This window comes from Microcaecilia unicolor, chromosome 5 (genome assembly GCF_901765095.1).
Source record: "Microcaecilia unicolor chromosome 5, aMicUni1.1, whole genome shotgun sequence".
In the NCBI taxonomy this organism is placed as follows: domain Eukaryota; kingdom Metazoa; phylum Chordata; class Amphibia; order Gymnophiona; family Siphonopidae; genus Microcaecilia; species Microcaecilia unicolor.
Genome location: NC_044035.1, coordinates 218,647,672 through 218,673,053, shown reverse-complemented (window position 1 = coordinate 218,673,053; position 25,382 = coordinate 218,647,672). Strand labels below are relative to the sequence as shown.

Here is a 25,382-nt window from a genome sequence, read left to right as displayed (position 1 = left end):
TGATGTTAGACTTTGAAGAGTCAGTTTCATTTGCTTAAAACTTAGACAATTTTTGATCTGTCTAATAAATAATTGTATTTGATGCAATATATTTCAGTGGTGCTTCCTGGTATATCCCTTTCCAGTATACACCCCACAATGTTCCTTAAAAAAGGATTTTAAAGCAGAGAATCCCTCATCTCGTGAAATTCTATAAATGGTATATAAAATAGCATCCAGAAATTTAGGCGTGCACCCAATTTGCATGTGCAATTTAACTGAACAAGCCAATTAGAGTTGATACTTGGGTGCTAATTATCAATTATCAGCACTAATCGGCATTAATTGAAATTTATGAGCCCATTTTTAGTTGCAGAGATCTGCACATAAAATGCAAAAAGGGGGCACGGCCACGGGAGGGTTATGGGTGAATCAGGATATTCCTACAATTTATGCATGCCATTACAGAACAACCGGGATCTGTGCCTAATTTAGAAGCAAAGATTTACACCAGAGTTTGCTTGGTGTAAATCCTCACATCTAAGTCAGGCGCCAATCCCAGTGCTAAGCGTATTCTATAAACGGCACCTAACTTCCAGCACCATTTTTAGAACAGCGCTTGGCACGCTATTTTTTCAGCACCAATATGGTCCATTAAGGGCATCAGGAAATGGTTTAACTTCTCACCCTGTTACTAGCATTGGAAGGCAAAACAAACCTGGCCCTGCTGTCAGTATACCAGAAATAGAAAGGACCTGCCACTTGACTTCCACTAACTGCGGGGCTGGTCATAATGGGATAGAGCGGTGAGGGAAACAAATATATAGTGTTATAGAAAAGCACTCTTCGAATTTTCCAAAGTAAGGGTCATATTTAGGATAAAAAGAAAACATTTTTTGTATCATCAGGGGCTTAGCTCATCTAGGATCTGATTTACTAAAGTTTTTCTTCCATCTGCTATCTGTGGGGGGGAAAAAAAGTTTAAGGAGGTCAATTTTCTAAGGTTTGAGTTTTCATAGCCTACTTCAGAAAAACAAGCCTAGTTTAGATGCTTAATTTTGGAAGGCCGACGCCCAAATAGGCATTTGTAAAAACTGACTGAATTACAGGCCTGCAATTAGGAACCTAGTTTCCCCTAAAAACTCAGTATGGCTAGGGGTGAGATCAGGTTAAGGAAAAAAAGTTGGGAACTTAGGGAGTAACTGTATAAGGACACCAATATTTTCAGTACTAATGAGGCAATTCTATAAAGATTAAGCACCCAAAACACCAGCTGGCAGTCATCACTTTAATACCCAAGCCGCAGAAGCCTAAGGATCGGGCAGAGTCCTACCACCCTACCTCTCTGACCAATGTAGATCTCAAGATATTATCTAAAATTCTTGCAACTTGCTTGGCAGCTCTATTACCTATGCTTATCTGTTTTGAATAGGAGGGATTTGTTACAGGACGTCAGTCCGTCCTTTTGGCTCTTACTCATTGCCAGGAGCTGGAGTTACCTGCCCTGGCATTGAGTTTAGATACCAAGAAGGCATCTGACCAAGTCAGTTGGATTTTTTTTGTTTACAGTGTTACCCAGATATGGTACAGGAAGTTGGTTTTTTAGGGCCATCCAGGCATTATATTCTCAACCTATGGATCAAATTTTAGTGAATGGGGGAAAACGTCTCCCTTTTTGATAGGGAGGGGGAACTAGGCAGGGGTGTCCTCTCTCTCCGCTCCTCTTTGTCCTTTCTCTTGAGCCTCTGCTACGGATTCTTAACTCTGATCCTCAGATTCCGGGGGTATTGATCCAAGGATATCAGGTCAAGGCCCTGGCTTTTAACGATCTGATGATCCTTTTGACCAATCCTCAGTGGGTGCTTCCCAACCTGTTGACTACCATTGAGGAATATGAAGTCTTATCAGGTTTTACATTGAATTTGGTGAAATCTAAGATGCTGCCTTTGCTAGCCACTGTATGAATGGATTGGGTGGGGCAGTTTCCCTTTCAGTGGGAAGAATATGCCTTGTGCTATCTGGGGGGGGGGGGGGGGGGGTTTATTTCCAAGGATATCAGTTCTCTTTATTTGCTTAATGTTGCACCACTATTGGAGGAAACCCATTTGAAGCTGCAGGTGTGGAGGCCATATCCCTTAATGCTGTGGGGTAGAACAGTGCTGTTTAATATGCTTTTGCCCTGAAGTGGTTGTATGTTTTTCAAATGTTGCCCCTGTTTCTGTACCATCAAGATGAAAAGCATTTACAGCAGTCAGCATTTACATTGGGCTCTGCAGCTTTATCTCTGGCAGGGTAAGAAGCTGAGGTTGTCAGTAGAGAAGCTGCAGATCCCGAAAGAACATGGAGACATGGGGCTGCTTAGTATATGTAGGTTGACTGTTGCATGTGGGAAGCAAAATAACGATTGGTACAGAGATACCCAGGATTTTTCTTTAACATCTCTAGAAATGGTGTTGGCCCCTAATATTCATTTTAGTTTTCTGCTTCATGCCACTCACGGGTTTCATCCAGGTATTTTTCAATGGCACCCAGTTCTGAAGGCGGGAAGGGTCAACTGGAGGTGGCTTTGCAAACAATATCATTACTCCTTTCAAATTACTCTTTCTTTCCATCTGTGATAATACTGCTTTTTTGCCAGGTGTGGGTACTACTGTTTTACATGCCTGGGCAGATAGGGGTATTAAATTCCTTTTACAGGTGGTAAATATAGCATTTTTGCAGATATTTCAATATCAGAAACTGTGAGAGTGTTCAGTCATGCATTTATATAGAAATCCTCACATGGTAGAAGGAACCAAAATGTTCTTTGATGATGAAAACAGTGTATAATTAGCCACAGATTACAATGCTTGATAGTTAGAGGTGAGAGTGAGTGGATACCAGTTAGAGGTGAGAGTGAGTGGATACCAGTGAGTAATAGGGAGATTTATTTACTACTAGTAAAAAAAGGCCCGTTTCTGACACAAATGAAATGGGCACTAGCAAGGTCTTCCTCGGAGTGTGTATGTTTGAGGGAGTGTCTGTGAGAGTGACTGTGTGTGAGAGAGAGAGTGAATGTGCGAGAGAGAGAGTGAGTCTGGGTGCAAGTGTGTCTGTGAGAGAGAGAGAGAGTGTGTGTGTGAGAATGAGAGTGTGTGCAAGTGCGTATGTGAGACACAGTGTGAGAGAGAGTGTGTGTTTCACACAGATAGTGTGTGTGCGAGAGATAGTGTGTGTGAGACACAGACTCTCTGTGAGACTGTGTATGAGACCAAGAGAGTGTGTGAGTGACTGTGTGACACATAGAGAGTGAATGTGATGCAGTGTGAGACATAAGAGTGTGTGAGAGACAGTGTGTGAGAGTGAGAGAGAGAAAGACTGACTGTGAGAGAGAGAGAAAGTGTGTGTATGTGACAGAGATACCTCCCCCCCCTCTCTGGTGTCAGGCCCCCTCCCTCCCTCCCTCCCTCCCTCTCTGGTGTCTGAGCATTACTGTGCAGGACGCTGAGCTCTGGCTGTGCTTCAAGGAACTGACCAATCCTATTTAATAGAATGCACCTCCAACATTCTGAAGCCGAGAAACCTCGTGTGGTTGGTCACTTCTGCTTGTGAGGAACCCGGAAGTACGTGATGTCAATTCAGGAGATGGATACAGAGAGCAAGAATGCCTCAGCCATGCAGTCAGCTTCAGAATGTTGGAGGTGTGCTTTATTATATAGGATATTTTAAAGGTATTTAATAAAGTTGTGATAAATAAAGTGAAATTTTGATGAGATTAAAGGGTGGTTACTGACAATGAATATATATGAGATCTGTTTGCATACAATAGAGGCAGTGCATGCAAATAGATCTCATGCAAATTCATTAGAAAAATCCTGAAAACCTGACTGGATTGCGGCCCTCAAGGACTAAGGCTTGACAACCCTGGTCTACAGTCCCAATTTTTGAAATCCTAATAAAATATAAAAAATCCTCCATATAAATTAAAATACCACAAAATATAATAATAGGGATCTTCTACTTCATCATCCAATAGTAAGAGAACAGGAGGAAAATATTTTGACAATGGTCATGAAATTTACTGAATCAAGCCCCTTTATCGCACGCATCATCAGAAACAGATGGGAAATATTGCACACAAATGCAATGTTTCAAAACAAATCATTGTGTATAGCTTTTTCCAGAGGCAGGAACTTGAAAGACATAAAGTCCAGTGGAAATGAGAGCTACACACAGAAAACGAGGACAATAACAGGACATTACAGGTGTGGTACCTGTTCAATATGTCGTTATACTTTACAAACAAAGATCTTCTATAATAAAATCACAGATAAAACGTTCAATCTCAAGTATTTCACCAATTGCCTATCGGAATACGTTATTTATTCTATAACGTGTCCGTGTCAAAAGGTTTATATAAGAATGACCACAAGGGCTCTGAGAACCAGGTTGTCAGAACATAAATCTAACATTAAATGTAAGGTCATGAAAGAGCCACTTGTGGAGCATTGCATAGAAATGGGACATGTTTTTGATGATTTGAAATGTTGTGCGATTGATAAAGTGGAGTCTTCTAACAGAGGTGGCAACAGAAAGCTGTTGTTACAAAGAAAGGAAGTGCAATGGATTTTTGAATTAAAATCGGTTGAACCGTGGGGCCTCAACAGCTCAATTGACTGGCATGTCTTCTTCTGAAACATCCAGTCGTGTGGTAGTTCACCTTTAAGAAGCAGTAGAAGGAGGAGTATATATATTTGAGGACTGTGGGCGTGTAACGTCGCAGACGCCATTTTGAACTTATTTCTGTGACTAGAGGCAAGTGTAACAAGGGTTGTTGCTTTAGCCAGTACGACTTCATTTTCTTGTGAATTTCATCAGTATGTTGTTTTCCAGATTTCGGATGCCTACCAGCAGGTTCCTGATGAAGCCGTGATTGAGTGAAACGGTGGTCCCGTCGAACCTTAAGTCATTTGCTGGACTCGCAATCTTGGAATTCCTAAGCTAAGTGTCTGTTTCAGATATAGAGGAAGTCTTAGCTATGTATTTAAGGAATTTACAAAGTGTAATAGATAGGAGTCTTTTGCTCTATGATAGAATCTGAGCACTGGATATATTGTGACTAACTCAGTAACCGTGTTTGAGACAAAGTGTCCAAAGGTTTCTGAGGGCTTTTTTCTTCTAACCTATAAGTTAAGTAGTACTAGAGAATTTGTGAAAGAATGAAGCTAAAGCCTGTATTATTTGTATTAGATTATCAATAGCTTAAATGTATGTATTAGCTGCATGTTAAAGGGGCATCTCTCTTAAGAAATAGTAGGGATAAGATCACCCCCCCCCCCCCACCAAGCCAAAAGTCCCTCTAGCATTCACCCCAAGTCAAAGCCTCATCCCTTAGCATTTTTAGCGCACACTACCTGTGTAGATACCTATAATATACCTATGAGTGTCTACACAGTTAGCATGCGCTAAAAACAATAGTGCGCCTTTGTAAACAGGGCCCCTAATAAGCAATGCTCCACCTAAGGACTGAGTTGATGTGAGCAAACGTTTTATTTGTGAGCAAAGAACTGAGTTGAGATGAGCAAAAATTTACTGTTACATTACTCTGTAAGCACTTTTTACATACTACTACTACTACTACTACTATTTAGCATTTCTATAGCGCTACAAGGCATACGCACACCCAGATGTGTACACACTCACAGGGAAGTTAGAAAAGAATTCCATGAGCTATGCTCTGCATGCTTTCTCTACTTGTTCACTTATGATTTAACTGTATATTTACAAGCTACTGGATGTTTAGCGCAGCTTAGAGGGAACACTGATCCTCCTGTATGAGCACCACTCTTAAAAAAAAAAAAAAAGGAACAAAACTATTATAAAGAATAAAATTATGGAACACAGACAAACATGGTTCAATAGGATTGAGTCAGCATGGGTTCAGCCAAGGGAAGTCTTGCTTCACCTATTTGCTTCTTTTCTTTGAAATAAACATGTGAATAAAGGTGAGCTAATTCATAAAGTGAATCTAGATTTTCAGAACGCTTTTGACAAAGTTCCTCATGAGAGACTCCTGACAAAATTAAAAAGTCATGGGATATGAGGTAATGTCCTTCTGCAGATTAGGAATTGGTTATTGGACAGAAAACAGAAAGTAGGGTTAAATGGCCATTTTTCTCAATGGAGGAGGTTGAATAGTGGAGTGCTGCAGGGATCTATACTGGGACCGGTGCTATTCAGCATTATTTGTAAATGATCTGGAAAACAGAGCAACGAGTGAGGTGATTAAATTTGCAGATGACACAAAACTATTCAAAGTTGTCAAAACACATGCAGATTGTGAAAAATTGCAGAAAGACATTAGGAAACTGGAAGACTGGGCATCCTAGTGGCAGATGGAAATTTAATGTGGACAAATGCAAAGTGATACACATTGGGAAAAATAATCCATGTCATAGCTACCACCTGATGCTGGGTTCCACCTTAGCAGTCAAATGCTCAAGAAAAAGATCTAAGGGTTATTGTAGACAATATGCTGAAATCTTCTGCCCAGTGTGCAGCGGTGGCCAAAAAAGCAAACAGGATGCTAGGAATTATTAGGAAAGGAATGCAAAATAAGACCAAGAATATTATAATGTCTCTATCGCTTCAAGGTACAACCTCACCTTGAGTATTGCGTTCAATTCTGGTCGCCGTATCTCAAAAAAATATATAGTGGAATTAGAAAAGGGTCAAAGAAGAGCAGCCAAAATTATAAAGGGGATGAAACTCTTCCCATTTGCACAAAGGCTAAAAAGGTTAGGCCTCTTCAGCTTGGAAGAGAGATGGCTGATGGGGGGATATGATTGAGGTCTACACAATCCTGAGTAGAGTAGAACAGGTAAAAGTGAATTGATTTTTCACCCTTTCAAAAAGTACAAATACCAGGGGACACTCAAGGAAATTACATGTAAATACTTTTAAAACAAACAGGAGGAAATATTTTTTCATTCAAAGAATAGTTAAACTCTGGAACTCCTTGCCAGAGGATGAGAATGGTAATTAGTGTATCTGGGTTTTTAAAACGTTTGGACAGGTTCCTGGAGGAAAAGTCCATAATCTGTTATTGAGATGGACATGGGGGAAGCCATTGCTTGCCCCAGAATTGATAGCATGGAATGTTGCTACTAATTGGGTTTCTACTAGGTACCTGTGACTTGGATTGGTCACTGTTGGAAGAAGGATACTGGGCTAGATGGACCATTAGTCTGACCAGTATGGCTATTTTTATGTGCTTATGTTCTTATGTTGAAAGAGCTGAAGGTGAGGAGGAGAGCTAAGAAAGGACAAAGGAAGAGGTGCTAGACTCTCGAGGGGGAGGGAGGCTAAAGTGGAGGTGCTGGACTGATAGGGAGCAGATGCTGAGGAAGTGGTGCTGGATAGGGGTGCAGAGGGAGAGGTGTTGGACTCGAGGGTGGGAGGGGAAGAGGTACTGGACAAGTGGGGGAGGGGCAGGAAGAGAAGGTAAAATGTGGGGCTATGAGGGGGGAAGATACCAGACTATGGGTGGGGAAGGGAGGGAGGGGGGGAGTGAGTGAGTAAGAGAGAGCTGCTGGACTGTAAAGGATGCAGGGAACAGAGGGGGAGAGATGGCTGGACCCACAGGAAACATGGCTACAGAAACCCCAATGTCATGCTCCTTCCTGGGTTTTGTAGGCCTTCACATTTTCGTCACCTTGAGATTCTCAGATGCCGTCAACCCAAGGTCCCTTTCCTGAGTTGTACTTATCAATCTCTCTCCTCCTATCTGATACATTTGTTCCCACACTGAGATTCCTGTTAAAGCACCACAGGATTTAAGACTTCCATAATGCCTTGCTCAAATATTCCTGCACTGTGAAAAAGTGGGGCCATTTCTACCATAAATTCTCAAACTGCAAATGAGATACTGTTAGAATCATACTACAGAGTACAAATCTTTTCCCCAGAAATCTTTCATCTGCACTGCAATTTCTACATGGGCGGGAGTTAACCTTTTCCTGCCCCAGAACAGAAATAACTTAAAAAAGAAAAAAACCTTTTTAACTTGTACTCCTGGGTGCTAATACCCACACCATCAAGGCTCCCTTTTATTTTATTTATTTACTGCCTTTTTGGAGGAATTCACTCAAGGCGGAGTACAGTAAGACTAGTTCAAACATGAGCAATAGGCAATTACAGCAGTAAAAATATTGAAATAACCAATACAAAGAATGGCATAGAGGCATATTTTCAAAGCACTTTGGGAGGCTAAGTTCCATAGGTTTCTATGGAACTTTGGGAGGCTAAGTGCTTTGAAAATATGCCTCATAGTATACTACTTACAATATCAACACAATATGTAATAGCACATTTTTATATTTTACCTAATAGCAAAACTTATAAAGGCTAGCTTATATTCCTTTCAAGCTGCCTTAGCCCTGTGCTTCTGATGCACTTTTCTCTATGAACAGCTTAATTGTAAGCCCTCCTCCCTCTATGCAAACAGAACATTTATTAGAAGAACAATTCACACCTCTCAGCCTTCCTCTATGTTTTTACCTTCTCTTCTCAGCTGCCTTTACGCCCAAGCCTTTTGTGTACTTTCCCTAGGATAGCTTAGTCCTTAGTCTTCTGCTCTTTGTGCAGACTACCTCTTAAAAAGCAGCTTGGTTCTCAGCCTTTTTAGCTTCTCATCAAGTCTCTCCATTTCTACCCTGTACCTGGAGCTTCTTAATATAAGGCTAGCTTTGTGCTCAGTCAGCTATGCTCCCTTCTATAGTTGGAGAGTAACTAATGACTAAACTGCTCAGCTGTGGTAAACAGCTTCTGTTACTACAACACCCAGGATGCCTATATGCATTTTCCAAGCTGGCTGCTTGACTAGCTTCCTGGTCATTGCTTCCTAACTGCCCCTCTTCCCAGAGCTTCTGCTTGTTCCAGCTCCATGTTTTTCCAGGACTCTGACAGCATGATTTCCTGGGTTAAGACAATTTTCTTGGTTTTGACTCTCTTTTCCTGGGAAATAAGGAAAACTGCTAGACTTTTCCTGTCTGTTCCCCGTTCCCTTCTCTTCTCACTCCACGACAGGGCTTCCCTGTCACAATAATTGTCTAGGTGGGAGAATTCTTGTATTTCCTATCATCGGAGATGCGCTGCTATCACCACTAGGTATTCTGTGAAAACTCAAAGCACTAAAGAGAGAGTGAAGAGCAATATTCTGTACTAACCATGTATCAGTCGTACGGTAAAGTGTAGGAGCTCTATAATTTGGATGAATTGATATATATCAGAGCTGCCAAGTTGCCGCTTCCAGGAGGGAAAGTTTTTGGCCAGTCCTGGATTTCTGCCAAACTCATCTTGGTGCATTATGGGACCTGCAGCTCTGACCTCAATGGACAGAATCATGGACTACAAATACTACACTGCTTTGGGATGCAAGTTTAAAACCAGAACCGGTCAAATTGTCTCCCTCCTGGAATGGGTAACTTGGCAGCTCTGATATATGTATATGCACCTTTGTGATCCAGTGAGTATTGGTAAACCCATGAATAGCTGCTAGTAAAAGCATTTTTAATCTGTCTTTGAAAAGGAACTAGTTGAGATCCCTGAGATCCAGGATGAAATGTATACCTCTAGGACTGTTTTGACTATTTTGGGTCTGAACTTCCTCTTGAAATAAATTTGTGTAGAGATTCTGCAACAGAACCAGCTGCAGAGGGCAATCTCGTGGAGTAGTGAGGAACTGGAGAATATCGGTAGGGCTATACTACCATCACCAAGCCATAACAAATAGATGATGAAATTAGAGAAGCTAATAAATTTGGCAACACTATAATTTAAATTATCCACTAATGCCTAGGAAATGGCAGGAAACCCCCCCCCCCCCAGAAAGTCACACAAAGCTGTCATTAATAGAGAGTTTAAAGTGAGTAATCCAAAACTCAGAGCTAAAGAGCCTATCAAAAAATGTAATAAGCTTACAAAAGATAGAGCAGGAACCTCAAAATCCCTGAGCTCATTTCACAAATAATGCCAGTGAGCAGAGTGTGGATAATGTCTTATCAACGGCACAACTGCTCCATACTATACAATTTTTTAAAAAAGGTTTTTTTCAAAATGTTTGATAAAAACTGTTATAAAGAGTCTGGAGAAAAAGATTTGACAAAAAAAAAGTGTAAGCCAAAAAAATTCCAGAATATTAACCACACTCAATGGCTTAGTTATCACAAATCTTCTATTTATCTCAGATTTGCTTCCATAGTATGTACATAACACAATGAACTGTTCACACACCAAAACTGATAATAGATTTGCAGCAGTTCACTTATTTGAATCAGAAATCAATATCCCATATAACAGGGGTCCTCAGATCCAGTTCTCTAGGTCCACAACCTAGCCTGGTTTTCAGAATTTTTACAATGAATATGTATGAGATCTATTTGCATTCAGTAGATCTCATACATATTCATTGTAGAAATCCTGAAAACCAAGCTAAGTTGTGGACCTTGAGGACCCTGTCATGTGGAGGGGCATTTTCGAAAGGGACGTCCAAGTTTTGATGAGGACATCCTTGCAAAATGTCCCGATCCAGGGGCAGGGAAACCTGTATTTTTGAAACAAGATGGACGTCCATCTTTCGTTTTGAAAATACCATCAGGGATGTCCAAATCCTTAAATTTCACCGCCCCTAGATTTGGACGTCCCTAGACATGGTTGTTTCTGATTTTCGGCGATTTTCGAAACCAAAGACATCCATGTCAGAAATGACCAAATGCAAGCCATTTGGTCGTGGGAGGAGCCAGCATTTGTAGTGCACTGGTCCCCCTGACATGCCAGGACACCAACCGGGCACCCTAGGGGGCACTGCAGTGGACATCATAAATTGCTCCCAGGTACATTGCTCCCTTATCTTGTGTGCTAAGCCCCCCCCCCCCCAAACCCACCACCCCCAACTGTACACCACTACCATAGCCCTTACGGGTGAAGGGGGGCACCTAGATGTGGGTACAGTGGGTTTCTGGTAGGTTTTGGAGGGCTCGCTGTTTCCTCCACAAACATAACAGGTCTGAAGTGCACTGCACCCACTAAAACTGCTCCATGGACCTGCATACTGCTGTCACGGACCTAAGTATGACATCTGAAGCTGGCATGACATATTTTTACAGATGTTTTTTGAGGGTTGGAGGGAGTTAGTGACCACTGGGGGAGTAATGGGAGGTCATCCCCGATTCTCTCCGGTGGTCATCTGGTCATTTCGGGCACCTTTTTGTGCCTTAGTCGTAAGAAAAACAGGTCCGGGTGAAAACGTCAAAGTGTTCGTCAGGGACGTCCTTGTTTTTTTCGATTATGGGTCAAGGACATTCAAGTGTTAGGCACGTCCAAGTCCCGCCTTCGCTACACCTCTGACACGCCCCCTTGAACTTTGGCCGTTCTTGCGAAGGAGTGCAGTTGGGGACGTCCTAAATCGGGCTTGGATTACACTGATTTGGATGTCCCTGGGAGAAGGACATCCATCTTCTGATTTATGTCGTAAGATGGACGTCATCCTTTCGAAAATTAGCCCAATAGTATCTCATGGCCACAAGATGCGCAGATTCCAGAGATTGCAGCATTTAACATCTGATGATGATTAGGATCCCCTGTTTTGCTGTTGCTTCATCAGAGGAGCTGACTGTCTGGCCAGCTGACACCAAAGGAAAGATTTTCAAAATGGCACCTGACTATAACAAGGATGCCAATAGTATATTTATGTTTATTCTAGGTTTGGTATACCGTCTTTCAGGGTGTGAATCAAGATGGTTTACAAATCTAAAAACAAAAGCCAAGATGAAAAAAGGAACCACGACAGGTAAAAGCAGGCTAGGAACTGTGTCTCCATCCAACCGCTACCACCTCAACTAGGGAGGGTCAGGAAATGATAAGGAAAAGAGATGGGCTTTCAGGGAAGCTCTACAACGGGGACAGAAAAGCAGGAGAGTGCATTCCAGAGAGATGGGGCAGTAAAGAAAAATGCAAAGTGCCTGGTTGATTCAAGTCTACAACAGCAGACAGGACGGACAGATAACTAATTACTAGTAGAGGAACATAAAGAGCGAGTTGGTCAGTAGGGAGCAATCAGAGGGGAAAGGTAAAAGGGAAGCCTGGAATAGATAACCCAATGTGTTAATGTCAGGATCTTGTGTTAGATTCTGAACGTGATTGGGAGCCAGTGACGGTTTTTTAGAAGAGGCGTGATATGGTCTGAATGGTATGCATGAGAAAGAAGACGTATTACAATGTTTTGTACAGCCTGCAGCTTCTTAAGAAGAATGAGAGGAAGGCCAGAGAGGACGATGTTACAATAAATGTAACTTGGAGGCTACCAATGCATACAGAAGACTAGCACAGGCGTTGACATCAAGGTAAGGACGGAGAGAGTGAATTGTGCATAGAGAACAGAAGCAAGACTTAACGACAGAGGAATCTGAGTGTTGAAAGAAAGGTTTGTTTTGAGGTTCACTCCTAGATATCTTATGGATTCTACCAAAGTGAGAACAGAACCCTGCAATGTAGGGATGATGGAAGGATGAAAAATGTGGCCTATGATCCACATTGCTAAAGATTTAGAGAGATTAAGGATCAGATGACTGATACAAAGCCAATGTTCTATAGAAATTAGTCATGACTGAAGAGAGGTGAACATAGCATACAAAAAGAAGCAAATCGCCAGGAAAATAAAATTTCAAAAAATGTCCAATTTATTCACCATTAAAACCAAGTGCACTTGAAGAATCTCAAGCAGTACTTTTAGGTTTGGAAATGTATTATGTAGCACCCCACAACAAATCTATGTGTACTGTTTGGTATTTAGAAAGATTTGAAGTATGAATTTTATATATATGTTGTTGCAGTTGCCTTTTGGTCAGGCAGAGGTCACCTTGAAACCAAGGCTTTCTGGTGGTACGAGGAGAGTGGCATAAATAAAGGAACCAATAAAAAGATAACTAGCATTTAAAGAGACAGGCACCATTATGGAATAAAAAATTAAAAGGGACAAGAAAACCTTTATTTATTAATGTAGTTATACCCCACATTATCCCACAAACATGCAGGCTCAATGTGGCTTACATAAACCGGAGAGAGAGAACTCCGGGTAATATCAGATACAAATGTGAATAGTAGAGTAGAAGGGCAAAAAAAAAAGGATACTTTACATATAACAGTACATAAGAATAGGACTAAACAGGATCCACGTATGCCAGCTGGCAGAGGCTATAGTCCTACATTGTTCCCGGAGAAAATGCTTTGGTAAACAGATGCGTTTTTAGTGCCTTGCAAAAGGTAAGGTAGTCTCTCTGACTGGTTATGTCTCTAGGAAGTGCCATAGTTCCATAGTTGCGCACCGATGAACGGAAAGTTTGACGCCTGAATAGATCCATGCTTACAGCCTTTCCAGCTGGGGTAGTGCAGGGTGAGATATAATCTTGAGGACTGGTCACCATTTCTGGCTGGCAAGTCAATCATATTCAGCATGTAACTTGGGACATCCCCGTTGATGATCTTGTGAACCATGGTGCAAATTTTGAATTCAATGCACTCCTTGATCGGAAGCCAGTGAAGTTTAGCAAGAAGAAGCTTCGCGCTGCCGAAACGGGCCTTATTGAAGACAAGTCTCGCTGCTGTATTTTGGACAGTCTGCAGTTTTCTCAAAACAAAGCCCTTACACCCTGCTAATGTACCATTGCAGTAGTCCGTATGACAAAGCATCAAAGATTGTACCATATTTCTAAAGAGTGGTCTCGGGAAGAGGCGGCGTACTCGCTTTAGCTTCCACAGCATGATGATCATCTTCTCGGCTTGTGCCTTCGCTTGACTTTCGAATGTTAAATAACGGTCAAATATTACTCCCCAAATTTTCAAACTTTCAGAGATAGGAAGGGTTAGACTATTGACCACAATAGAAGTGGGATGGATGTATTTGTGCTGGGATGTCAAAACAAGGTAGTGCGTTTTGTCTGCATTAACTTTGAGCTTGAAAGCGTTTGCCCAAGAGTCCATTACTTTCAGGACGTTTTCGACGGACTTAATAATCTCTGATACTGTTGTGTAGAATGGAATATATACTACAACATCATTGGCATAGATAAACGGATTTAGTCCCAAATGAGCTAATGTGTGTGCCAATGGTGTCATCATCAGGTTGAAAAGGATAGGCAACAGGGGAGAACCTTGAGGCACGCCACAATCTGCACTCCATGCTGTTGATAAGTGTGAATTCACTTTGACTTGATATGTTCGAAGCGTGAGAAAACCCCTCAGCCACTTGAGTACGGTGCCACCTACTCCCAATTCGTCTAGCAGTCTTTAAAGAATATGGTGATTGACCATATCAAATGCACTTGACATATCAAATTGGAGGAGCAGTATGTTCTTGCCGGTAGCAAGTTCCTGCCGGAGCTGCGTAAGTAGAGTGAGCAGTGCTGTTTCAGTGCTGTGGCTTGCACGGAAGCCTGACTGAGAATTTGCAAGCAGATTGAAATTTAGTATATACAGGGCCGTGTCTAGGGTCTCTGGTGCCCCCCTGCAGACTATCAGTTGGCGCCCCCCCCCCCCCCCGTCTAGCATAAAATACCATAAATAAGTAAATAAATATAAACTTTTAACGTTGAGCACCTGATTATCAAAGTGGACATATTCCAAACACTATAAAGAAAATAAAATGATTTTTTCTACCTTCTAGTACTAGGCATGCCGAGAATACAAAACACTCAGGACCTATACAGCAATTCTACCATACCATAAGCAGTCATTTCTACGAGTCACACAAGGAAAAGGAAAGCATCTTAAACACTACAGTGAGCACTAGAACATCAATTCACCTACTGTAAAACGAAACCAGACAGAATAGTGCAGATTGTTGATCCGGCACGGTCAATGCCAACTGAAAGCCATGTCTTTTTCACAAACACAGATACACCCTAATCCACTACAGAATAAGTAATCATAAACTTTCTATTTAGACAAAAATTAAACTGAACCCCCAAGATGCCAGACTCTGCATACAATGCAACACCACAGAAACAGAAAATGTCCCCTAGTACTGTGCAAAATATAAAGACAGCAGATGTAAATTTGAAAAAAACTAACAAATATCAATCACCACTTTACAAATTAACAAATAGAAATAAAACAAATATAGAAAATAAAATAATACCATTTTATTGGACTAATACATTTAGCTTTCAGAGGCCAAAACTTCCGTCCTCGCGGAAATAGGAAGTTACATCAGAGGGCGGGACACAGTGAAGGAAGGGCCGACGAGCAAATCGCTTTACAGCTGCAGCAGTGCAGAGCAGGGCAGAGGGAGCATCAGACGCGACTCAAGGCGCTTCACCGATTCTTTTTTTAAGGCTGGTCGGTACCGGGTGGCAGAAGAGGGTCGGTCTGTCCCTCGACGGAGCTGGTAGGCAGGTGGGGACTGTGACACCGGCGGGGCGGACCGCCCCGCCTTGGTACGAGGATGTTGGCTGGGCGGTATGGCGGGGCAGCACCGCAGCGGCGCCCTTGAAGGCAGGCACTCCCCTGCGGTGCTTACCCCACTTACCGTGTTGGCACGGCCCTGAGTATATAATCCGTGAGTTGACTGTGACCACACTTTTCATTAGCTTGACTAAAAGTGGAATGGATGCTACCGGCCTATAATTAGTCACACCGGCAACCTTTTTCTTGCAGTCTTTCGGTATGGGGGGTAAAAGAAGAAAAAATCGCTTCATCGGCCGGCCTTCCCACTCTGTCCCGCCCTCTGATGTAACTTCCGCAAGGGCGGGACAGAGTGGGAAGGCCAGCCAACGAAGCGATTTTTTCTTCTTTTACTCTCAGACGCGAGCAGTGGGCCTCCGCTTCGTAGAATTTTTTAAAATGCTGGGTCAGGTGCCGGCCAGGTTGGGTGGCAGGAGGGTCATCTGGCGGCATGGAGTAGCGGAGGGACCCTGTAGGTTAGCTCGGGGGAGGGAGGGAGGGAGGGAGGGAGGAGAGCCATCGGACCTTCAAAAAAGGTGCCGGTACGCCGTACCGGTGCGTACCGGCACAAAAAAAGCACTGCCTATTATCTATATATCTGCACTTGGCCCTTCAGTTACATAGAAATGCATTAGCATCATATTCATGCTATTTGAGGGATTCTTTTACAGAGCCGAGGTAAAAAGTGGCCTACATTTATGTGGGCACGTCTTTTGGGTGCACGCTGGGCAACTTTTTACTGTGGCTGGGAAAAAGGCCATTTTTTAATGGGCCAGGAAATAGAAATGCGCAAAAATTAAAACTACTGCATGCCTATTTACAGCCTGAGCCCTTACCGCCAGCCATTGACTTAGCAGTAAGGGCTCACACGCTACCCATGCAGTAACCATGCAGCGCACACCAACGTAGCCGAGCTGCTGATTACCGCCAGGAATGCCCCAGCGGTAGAAAATAGAAAAATATTTTCTACTGTGAGATTTGGTGCACACCAAACTCGAAATTACCGCCGGGTGCACTCACTACCCCGGCAGTAGTGTCAATTTGGTACACGCCACCTGCGCATTAGCTCTCCCGCAGCTTAAAAGGGCCCCTGAATGTTCTGTTGCGATGCTTATTAGGATTTTCATTGATACTATGCTGACATCGTATTATATCTATGTTATTTGAATATTCTTCCATGCTATCTATTATAGTACTAGCCGTTAAGCCCGTTAAAACGGGCGAGGTTTGGTATGTTTTATTTTGATGTGTAACTCCCTCCCTCCCTCCCAGTTCCAAGGCCCTCTGTCCCTCCCTCCCAGCTCCAAGGCCCCCCTCCGTCCCTCCCTCCCAGCTCCAAGGCCCCAGTCCCTCCCCTCTCCTCTCCCCTCCCAGCTCCAAGGCCCCCTGCCCTCCCTCCCAGTTCCAAGGGCCCCCTCCGTCCCTCCCTCCCAGCCAGCTCAAAGGCCCCCCTCTGTCCATCTCTCCCAGCTCCAAGGCCCCCCTCCTTCTGACCTCCCATGTCCAGCATCCTCCCTGCTTCCCTCCCAGCTCCAAGGCCCACCCTCCTCCCAGCCAGCTGCAAGGCTCCCCTCCATCCATCCCTCCCAGCTCCCCCTCCTTCTGAGACCTCCCATGTCCAGCATTTCTCCTGCCCTCCCCCCCCCAAGATCGTCGCCACCCCTCCCCCCCAAGGTCGCCGCTACCGCTACCCCCCCTCCACCCGGGCTGGGCCCTCTCTTCTCCATTGAACTTACAGCGCCGAAACCGCAGCAGGCAGATCAGCTCTCATCGGCCTTCCTTCCCTGCCTGTGTCCCGCCCTCGTGTGACGTAATGTCGGCGAGGGCAGGACACAGGCAGGAAAGGAAGGTCGATGGGAGCTGATCTGCCTGCTTCGGTTTCGGTGCTGTAAGTTAAATGGAGAAGAGAGGGCCCGGCCCGGGTGGATGGGGTCCGGCGGTGACGTCGGGGGGGGTGCGGTGGCGACCCCGGGGGGGGGGAGCGGTAGCGGCGACCTTGGGGGGGGGGGAGCAGTAGCGACCTCGGCGGTTCCCTCCTCAGCGCATTAGTTTCCCTCTCTGTTCCGTCATCACGTCTTGACGCGGGGGCGGGATAGAGAGGGAAGTCTCTACTGCGCATTTGCAAGTGAGTTGGTCACTTGCCATTTATATGTTTGATTGTTTGTATTGTACTGACATATTTCCAAGTTTACTTTATTTATTGTATTTATGTTTATATTTGGTCATTTTACTATTATGTTATTAACAAAATTATACGTTTTATGTCACACTGAACTTGCTGTACACTGCCTTGGGTGAATCTGTTCATAAAGGCAGTTAATAAATCCCTCAAAATAAACTGTATCATTTGTCAACATAAGTGGTGTTTTTCAATACAGAGGTATGAACGTTTTTTGATGTGCTGTGAAAGATTTTCTCCAAGGTATAGCTCATAATCTTGCTTTTGATTATGCTTGCTAAATTCTTGGAATGAGATTTGATTTCTAGCTTATTATTTATTTATGATTAAGTATTCATAATTGGTTAGATGTAGGTTATATTCTTTTTTCTTTAGATATACACTGTGTTAGAAGTATATTATAAGGATGTCCCTTGTCCTGGAGATGAACTATTTGCTGTCAAGTAAGTGGCCGGCCTAATTTAAAAAGCATTCTGAGATCCAAGATGGCGGAAAGAAGCTGACGCTGATCTCCGCGTTCCTTGATCAGCCTTGAGTGGCTTGGTTTGCTTCCTCGTTATGCCGAAACACAGAGGGAAATCGGCAGCCGCTGCTCCCCCAGGCCGACCTACTACTCTGCCTTCGGGTACATTAGATACCTTTCTGCGGAGATCCGGAGTTCAACAGAGGTCGGAGAATGGCACGCTTGCGACGCCTGGAATAGGTGGAAGCTCCGAGATGCCACTAGTGCATGACATCTCTCTAAGCCCCGACCTGCGTGCTCGTCCCCCACAGCCCCTGGGCTTCTTTCTCCGCCGGTGGCGGCGTCTCCTCTGCAACCAGGAAGTGTTTTAGCAGTGGAGCCACGGGGGAACATAATAAACTTGCCGGAGAATAAAAGTGTTGAAGGGAGTTTTAGCCCTTCTCTAGCCCAGAATATATAGATACATCTCTGTCTGCGGGAGTTCCTCTGAGTTTAACAGGAATGCAATCTGTAAGTACTTCTGCTGAAGAGCAACAGACTTTGAACACACTTGCGTTTCTAGAAGTTAAACCTACAGAAGTGACCCTGGAAAATTTATGGCTTTTGATAGTTAACTTAGGAAAAGTGGTATGTCCTCAAGTTCAAGTAATAGAATCCCGAGTAAAGAAACTAGAAGAAACAGTTGTAACCGCTGAAAATGAAAGGAAAGATATATCAAAAAATATAATAAACCAACTGGAACACATAGAAAAAATACAAGAGATACAAACAACTTTAACTAAAGACTGTATTAATATGAGAAGGAAGATTGAACTTCTGGAGAACTCCCAGAGGGCCAATAACTTGAGATTCTTGAATTTCCCTAGGACAATTACGATTGCTCCTAGGGAACTGTTGAATAAATATTTCAAAGAGTCCCTGGGGATGCCGGAGTATTCTCTTCCTCCTATAACTCAGGCCTATTATTTACCAACTAAGGCGCCTGGAAATTCTTCGGATCAACTGCTGGATGCCTCTGCCATACTAGAGGCTCCAACAGTTGAATTAGTTTCTCCAGCGACATTGCTGGTAACAGTTGCTTTTCCTCCGGACAAAATGTGGATTATGAGACAATTCTTTAAAAATAAATACAAAGAATTCATGGGATTAAAAATACGTATATTCCCTGATGTTTCTAAGGAAACACAAAGAAGACGTAGACAATTTTTGCTTCTAAAACCAGGTGTCCTTCAGTCGGGCGCTACCTTTTACCTACGTTATCCTTGCAAGTGTGTAATCTGTTACCAGTCAGTGAAGTATGTTTTTTATGAATCTCTACACCTTACAGAATTTCTTGTTGCCAGAAGATCTTGAGGATAATATTAACATAAATAGAGCTATAATTGAATTAGGAACTCTTTGTTTAGACAGGTTTAATAATTATTACTATATTTCTTTAAATATTCCACTTGTGTAACTCTTGGATCACAAAATAGAGGACTTGAGAGTACTTAAATCTGGTAAATTATAATTTTGAATTTATATGGATGTATTTGTTTTTCTTTTGATGAAGTACCTTTTCTGTTCAAGTTGAAATGCTTGATGAATAATGTAAAATTAAATTAAAAAAAAAAAAAGAAGTACATTATAACATAATGTTATGGAGGGATATTGTTCTTGCTGGGGGGGGGGGGGATTGGTTAGGGCAGTGGTGTGCTGAAGCAGGCTCTCACAGGCTCGCAAAAGCCAGTTGTTAAGTTTTTAAGAATTTTGGGAGCCGGTTGTTAAAGCAGGGCCCTCCATGGCTTCTTTAACAACTGGCTCCCAAAAGTGGGCTTGGGCCCCCTGCTGAATTATCTTTTACTTTGCTGGTGGGGATGCTGAGCCCTGCAAGCCAAGTAAATAGACTACTGCTGCTCCCTGCTCCTTGTTTCTAGCTCTGGGCAGCAGGCTGGGACTTCTTAAGCTGCCAGCAAAGGTATGCCTAGCGTGCCCGCACGAAGGGAGGGAGAAGAGAGAGGCAAGTGTTGCTTCCCCCCCCCCCCCCGCCCCGGCCACCCCTGGCCCTTCCATCTGCAGAGCTGGCTACATCCGAAGAAAGAGCCTGTTGTTAAAAATTTACCAGCACACCCCTGGGTTAGGGGGAAATTGACCTTGTTGATAATTATCCAGGGGGTAATTGGTGGGTTGAAACCGTCCGGTGGGAATTATCCTGGTGGGAACTCACCTAGAACCAACAGGGGCCACCCATGGAGTGAGTACTGGAGGAGCAACTGCTTATATTCCAGAAAACTTTACTTGGAACCATGAGACATTTATCCAGCATTGGAACCCTAGGTAGACGGCTTGATCCAAGATGGTATTGGTGAAATATTGTAGCCTTCAAGGACTCCAGACCCATTTCGATCAGGTATGTTAAATACAAAGAGAGTTAGTAACTGTGTTGAATCCTGCAGAAGGATTTGTTGGTATAATGAAAAGTAAAAAGCTATAGTGGACAGCTGTAAAAATGTTTTGCCTTTGTTATAATAATACTGTTAACCAACTTCTTTAAGTTCTATTGCAGTTCCCACCTAGACCCAGCAGATGGCAGTGCACAAGCATTGGTATTCAGTAAGGCTTAAGCCTTGTTCTGGTAACAATCTATCTATCTATCTATCAATATATATAAATGGCGAGTGTCATACTCACTCGCAAATGCGCAGTAGAGACCCTCTCTGCCCCGCCCCTGCGTCAATACGTGATGACGGAAGCGGAACAGAGAGGGTCTCTACTGCGCATTTGCGAGGGACACTGCCGTCGCTAACGCTTCCCCCACCCGGAGTCGCCACCGCCACCCACCTTCCACCCGGTCGGGCCCTCGCTCCGCTATTGAAACAGCGAGGGCACGCAGCACACAGCTCTGCTGAGCTGCCGTCGGCCTTCCTTCTTCTTCTCTGCCTGTGTCCCGCCCTCGACGACGTTACGTCACAAGAGGGCGGGACACAGGCAGAGAAGAAGGAAGGCCACGGCAGCTCAGCAGTAGAGCTGTGTGCTGCGTGCCCTCGCTGTTTCAATAGCGGAGCGAGGGCCCGACTGGGTGGAAGGTGGGTGGCGACGGCTCCGGGGGGGGGGGGCGAACTCGGTGGCGGGGCCTTTCAACCCCCTCCCCCTCCTTCCTATCCTAGCCCGTTTTTACGGGCTGAACGGCTAGTTGGGTTATAAATAAATCTTTGACATTCATGTTGAAGCATGGTGTTGAGTAGAACTAATGTACAATAAAATATCTTATGTGATCTTGTTCCCGATTCTATACAGTAATGTGATGTGTATATATAGATATATATAGATAGATAGATTTTTTTTTTTGTAGACATGGTTTTCTGGAATACCATATCACAGGGGTTTTTTTGTGTGTGAAAATATTACACAAAATGAAAAAAAAAAACCCAACAAAAAATGCTCTGAACCAAACTTTACTTTTCTTTTCTAGCTTGCCTCACTACCTGCTGTACAATTAATACATATCTACATCAGAATCCTCAGAACTTTTCTGAAGAGCCAATAAGATAAATTCAGGGTATAAAGGAGTAGGAGAGATGGTGCATGCTCCTTTGAGTATACCATCCACATACTTTCAAAATGATATTCTATAGCAGAGTGATAATTTAAATTCCAGGCCATGACCTACTGATCTGAACTAGAATGGATGAGTGACTGTAAGTATGTGGAGCATACCCTTATTCAGCCTCCTGGGTGTTTTTCAGTCCCGGCCCACGCCCAAAATAAATACATTATGTGCTCTCATACTCCATAGCACACACTAGACAGCCACCTAGGGTGACCCAAAGGTTAGGGCTTACAACTGCATGATGGAATCTTTATGTTTATTAAAAAGCTTGCTATATTGCCAATTTTGGCCATGGCCAAATCAAGACAATTTATATCATACAAATATCCAAACCAGAAAAGAACGCCATTGTCAAAAAACCGAAAGGCACATTCGCTACAAGCAAGAGACATTCACACAGACAATAGATTTGACAAATAGAGGCCTAGGATTTGACAAAGGCTGTTTGAAATAAATGAGTTTTCAAATTAGCTCTGAACCTTTTGTAAGAAGATGTGAAGCATAACTCCAGGGGCAAATTATTCCATGTGTAAAATGAATAAAAGAAACTGAATAAAAGGGAGGGGATAGTGTGGATCCTTGTGGTATTCCTCATGACTGGACTTACCACTGATTAGGTGGGATATCAAGTTCTTAATAAACTTAGAAACATCTGATCCTATTTGCACCTGTTGTGGACGCACAGATAAAAATGACTCAGACTGTGCTAATATTCATCCTCCCATCTTAATTTCCATTTATCCCTTTAAAAGGGAAAAATGAATATTGTATTGAAGGTAGCTATTATATTTGAAAAGAACAATCAAATATACATTATCCATTCCCAATAACACTGAACAAAACATAGAAATGAATAAAATCTCTGGATTATACTGCAGTTAAACACCATACTATACCCGTCCATCAAGAACAGAATATCCATCATGAAATTCTGCAACTAGGCACAAACAACTCATTCAGGAGTCCTTTTACTAAGGTGCGCTGTAAAATGGCCTGCGGTAGTGTAGATGCGTGTTTTGGGTGCGCACAGAATTGTTTTTTAGCACACCTACAAAAATGCCTTTTTTTGCTGAAAATGGATGTGCGGTAAAATGAAAATTGCCGCGTATCCATTTTGGGTCTGAGACCTTACCGCAAGCCATTGACCTAGCAGTAAGGTCTCACATGGTAACCGGGCGGTAATGGTCTACGCGCATCAAATTCCATTTGACGCACATTGCTGCCACGCGTCAGAAAATAAAAAATATTTTTCAGATGTGCGTAGTGGAGGCACGCCAAAATTGAAATTACCGCAAGGGCCACATGGTAACCAGGCGGTAATGCCAATTTGGTGCACGTTGGGCACGTGTAGGCACCTATGCAGCTTAGTAAAAGGGCCCCTCAATCACTTTCACCAAAAACAGGAGACTAGAGGTGGGACAATAATTGTTACAAGCTGTACCAGTGCTGGGACATTGCTCTCAGCAAAAGAAACATGTACTATACCTAAAAGAATATTTAAAACAGATCAATATCTATACACCTTGGTCAGAATTATTTTTAAATACCAACCACAATATTTAAATTCATTTTGTATATTTAGATCCGCTATCAAGATAGCAGGCAGTGATGCAGGTGGCAGCAGTAGAAGCACAGAGATGCAGATAGGGGGTTAGCAGAATACACTTGAACCAAGACTGCAAGCCTGGAGCAAGCGGGGCTGACAGTGACAGAGGAAGCAGCGACAGAAGCAGAGAGAGAGTCAGGGAACTGGGAAGTTTTACTCTCTTTTTACATTTTGTATGTAGGGCTAACAGAACCCACAGGAATAAAGAAATAGGCAGCCACAACTAAAGTGGTAATGGCGTGGGTATGTGTCACTTTAGTGGAACTGTCCTGTCAATCCACTTCCAAATCACATGGAAATTGAGGAAAGTTAGGAGTGGAAGAATACCCTAATGGTTAGAGGAGAAGGCTGAGAACCCTGAAAGCCCAATTCAAATTCCACTATAAATTCCACTGTGATTCCAGGCTAGTCACTCAATCCTCCATTGCCTCAGATACAAAGTTAGGGGTAAATATTCAGCTGGCAGCACTCCCACACATGGTCCAGCAATTTACCTTCTTCCCCCCACCCCCATACATGATCCAGCATTTTACCTTCTTCCTCCCCACCACTCCCACACCCACACATGGTCCAGCATTTTACCTCCCCCCCCCCCCCCCACATGGTCCAGCACTATACCCAGGGCCGTGCCAATACGGTAAGCGAGGTAAGCACTGCAGGGGGGCGCCGACCTCTGGAGGGCACCGGACCTCCTCTGTTCACTTGCAAAAATCTTTTACCTGTCATTGTGATTCTCCTTTCTCCCCTGCCCTTCCCCCTCTGCATCAGAAAGTGAAGGCAGCCCAGCAGTGCTGAGGTAGACACTTCTGCTGAAGTTGCTTAAAAGAATACAACGAGTTTCTATATATGTCCTTGGTGTATGAACAATTTCTCATTTGAACAGGCTTGGAGGGAGGTGTGCAAGTGAGACTGGGGAGAAATAAAAAATAAATAGTGTAATTGTTAAAATCTGTAAGTGGTTCAAAGTTTTTGTTTTTATTTCTGAGCATCATGTACACCGAGAGGAGGGCATGATGTGTGCATAATTATCAGGTATTCTGGGATAGCTACAGCTAAAAGCCATTTCATTGGCTGATGGTTTCAACAGTAGTTTCAAAGAGGAAGAGCTGGTAAGTGAAAATCTGATTGCTTTTTTTAAGTTTTAAAAGCATTTGCATTAAATCTAATTGCAGAATTCAGGTACTGGGAGTCTGTACTTGGTTGTCATATGCTCAGATTTGTTTAAATCATATGCAAATTAGTCCATTTTTGTGAGGTTCTCATTTGCATATTTATGGGTAAAAATTGATGGAAATGTTTACAGCCTTAATGTTAGGGCATGGCTTTGATCAAAACTGTGAAATTTGATCCAAAGACAAAGGGTTTATCTAGTGTTTTTCACTAAAAATTCCCATTACAGTGTCTGTATGTTAATCTGCATTCAAATAGAGCTCTCTGATTGGGTGATCAGCTCTTGTTAGAAATCTTCCCGGGAACAGAGTGAGAGCAGGTTTGGCCAAGAGAGACATGCAGCTGTGAGCTCCGTGTGTGTAAGGGGGGGGGGCACCAGAGACCCTAGGCATGGCCCTGACTATACCTTCATCCCCTCCCCCTGCACCCCTACACATGGTCCAGCATTTTACATCCCCTCCACACCCACACATAGTCCAGCATTATACCTTCTTCCTATCCCCCACAAAACCCCACAAAGGGTCCAGCATTTTACCGTCTCCCCCCCCCCCCTAAATAGTACCTTCTCTTCCTCCCATCCCCACAAATCTCTCTCCCTCCTGTCTAGCCGGAAACCAAGTATCTTCCCTTGTCTCTTCTGACCCCCCCCCCCCCCCACCCTCCCTGTGTACCTTTTAAAAGTTTTTTTGTCTCTAGTGGTTTGCGCAGCGAGCAGTTATTCAAACAGTCTGCTCATGGGAACCCCCAGCCTAAGCGGAAGCAGAAAGTTAAGTCAAAGAGAAGGCCCCGGGGTTGGCATGAGCAGGCTGTATGAATTGCTGCTTGGTGCCTCTCCATTGGCGATATGGCTTCCATATAGCATGAAAATGTCCCATATGATCATATTTCAAAGCAGTCAGCTTGGACATCAAATACAGAT

General features: G+C 43.4%; 1 protein-coding gene across 2 annotated transcripts in view; it reads right to left on the bottom strand.

The window, feature by feature from the left end:
• The window catches only part of SLC37A1 (solute carrier family 37 member 1), a 260,315-nt gene that overhangs the window by 222,933 nt on the left and 12,000 nt on the right, over positions 1-25,382 (bottom strand). The window lies entirely within an intron of this gene.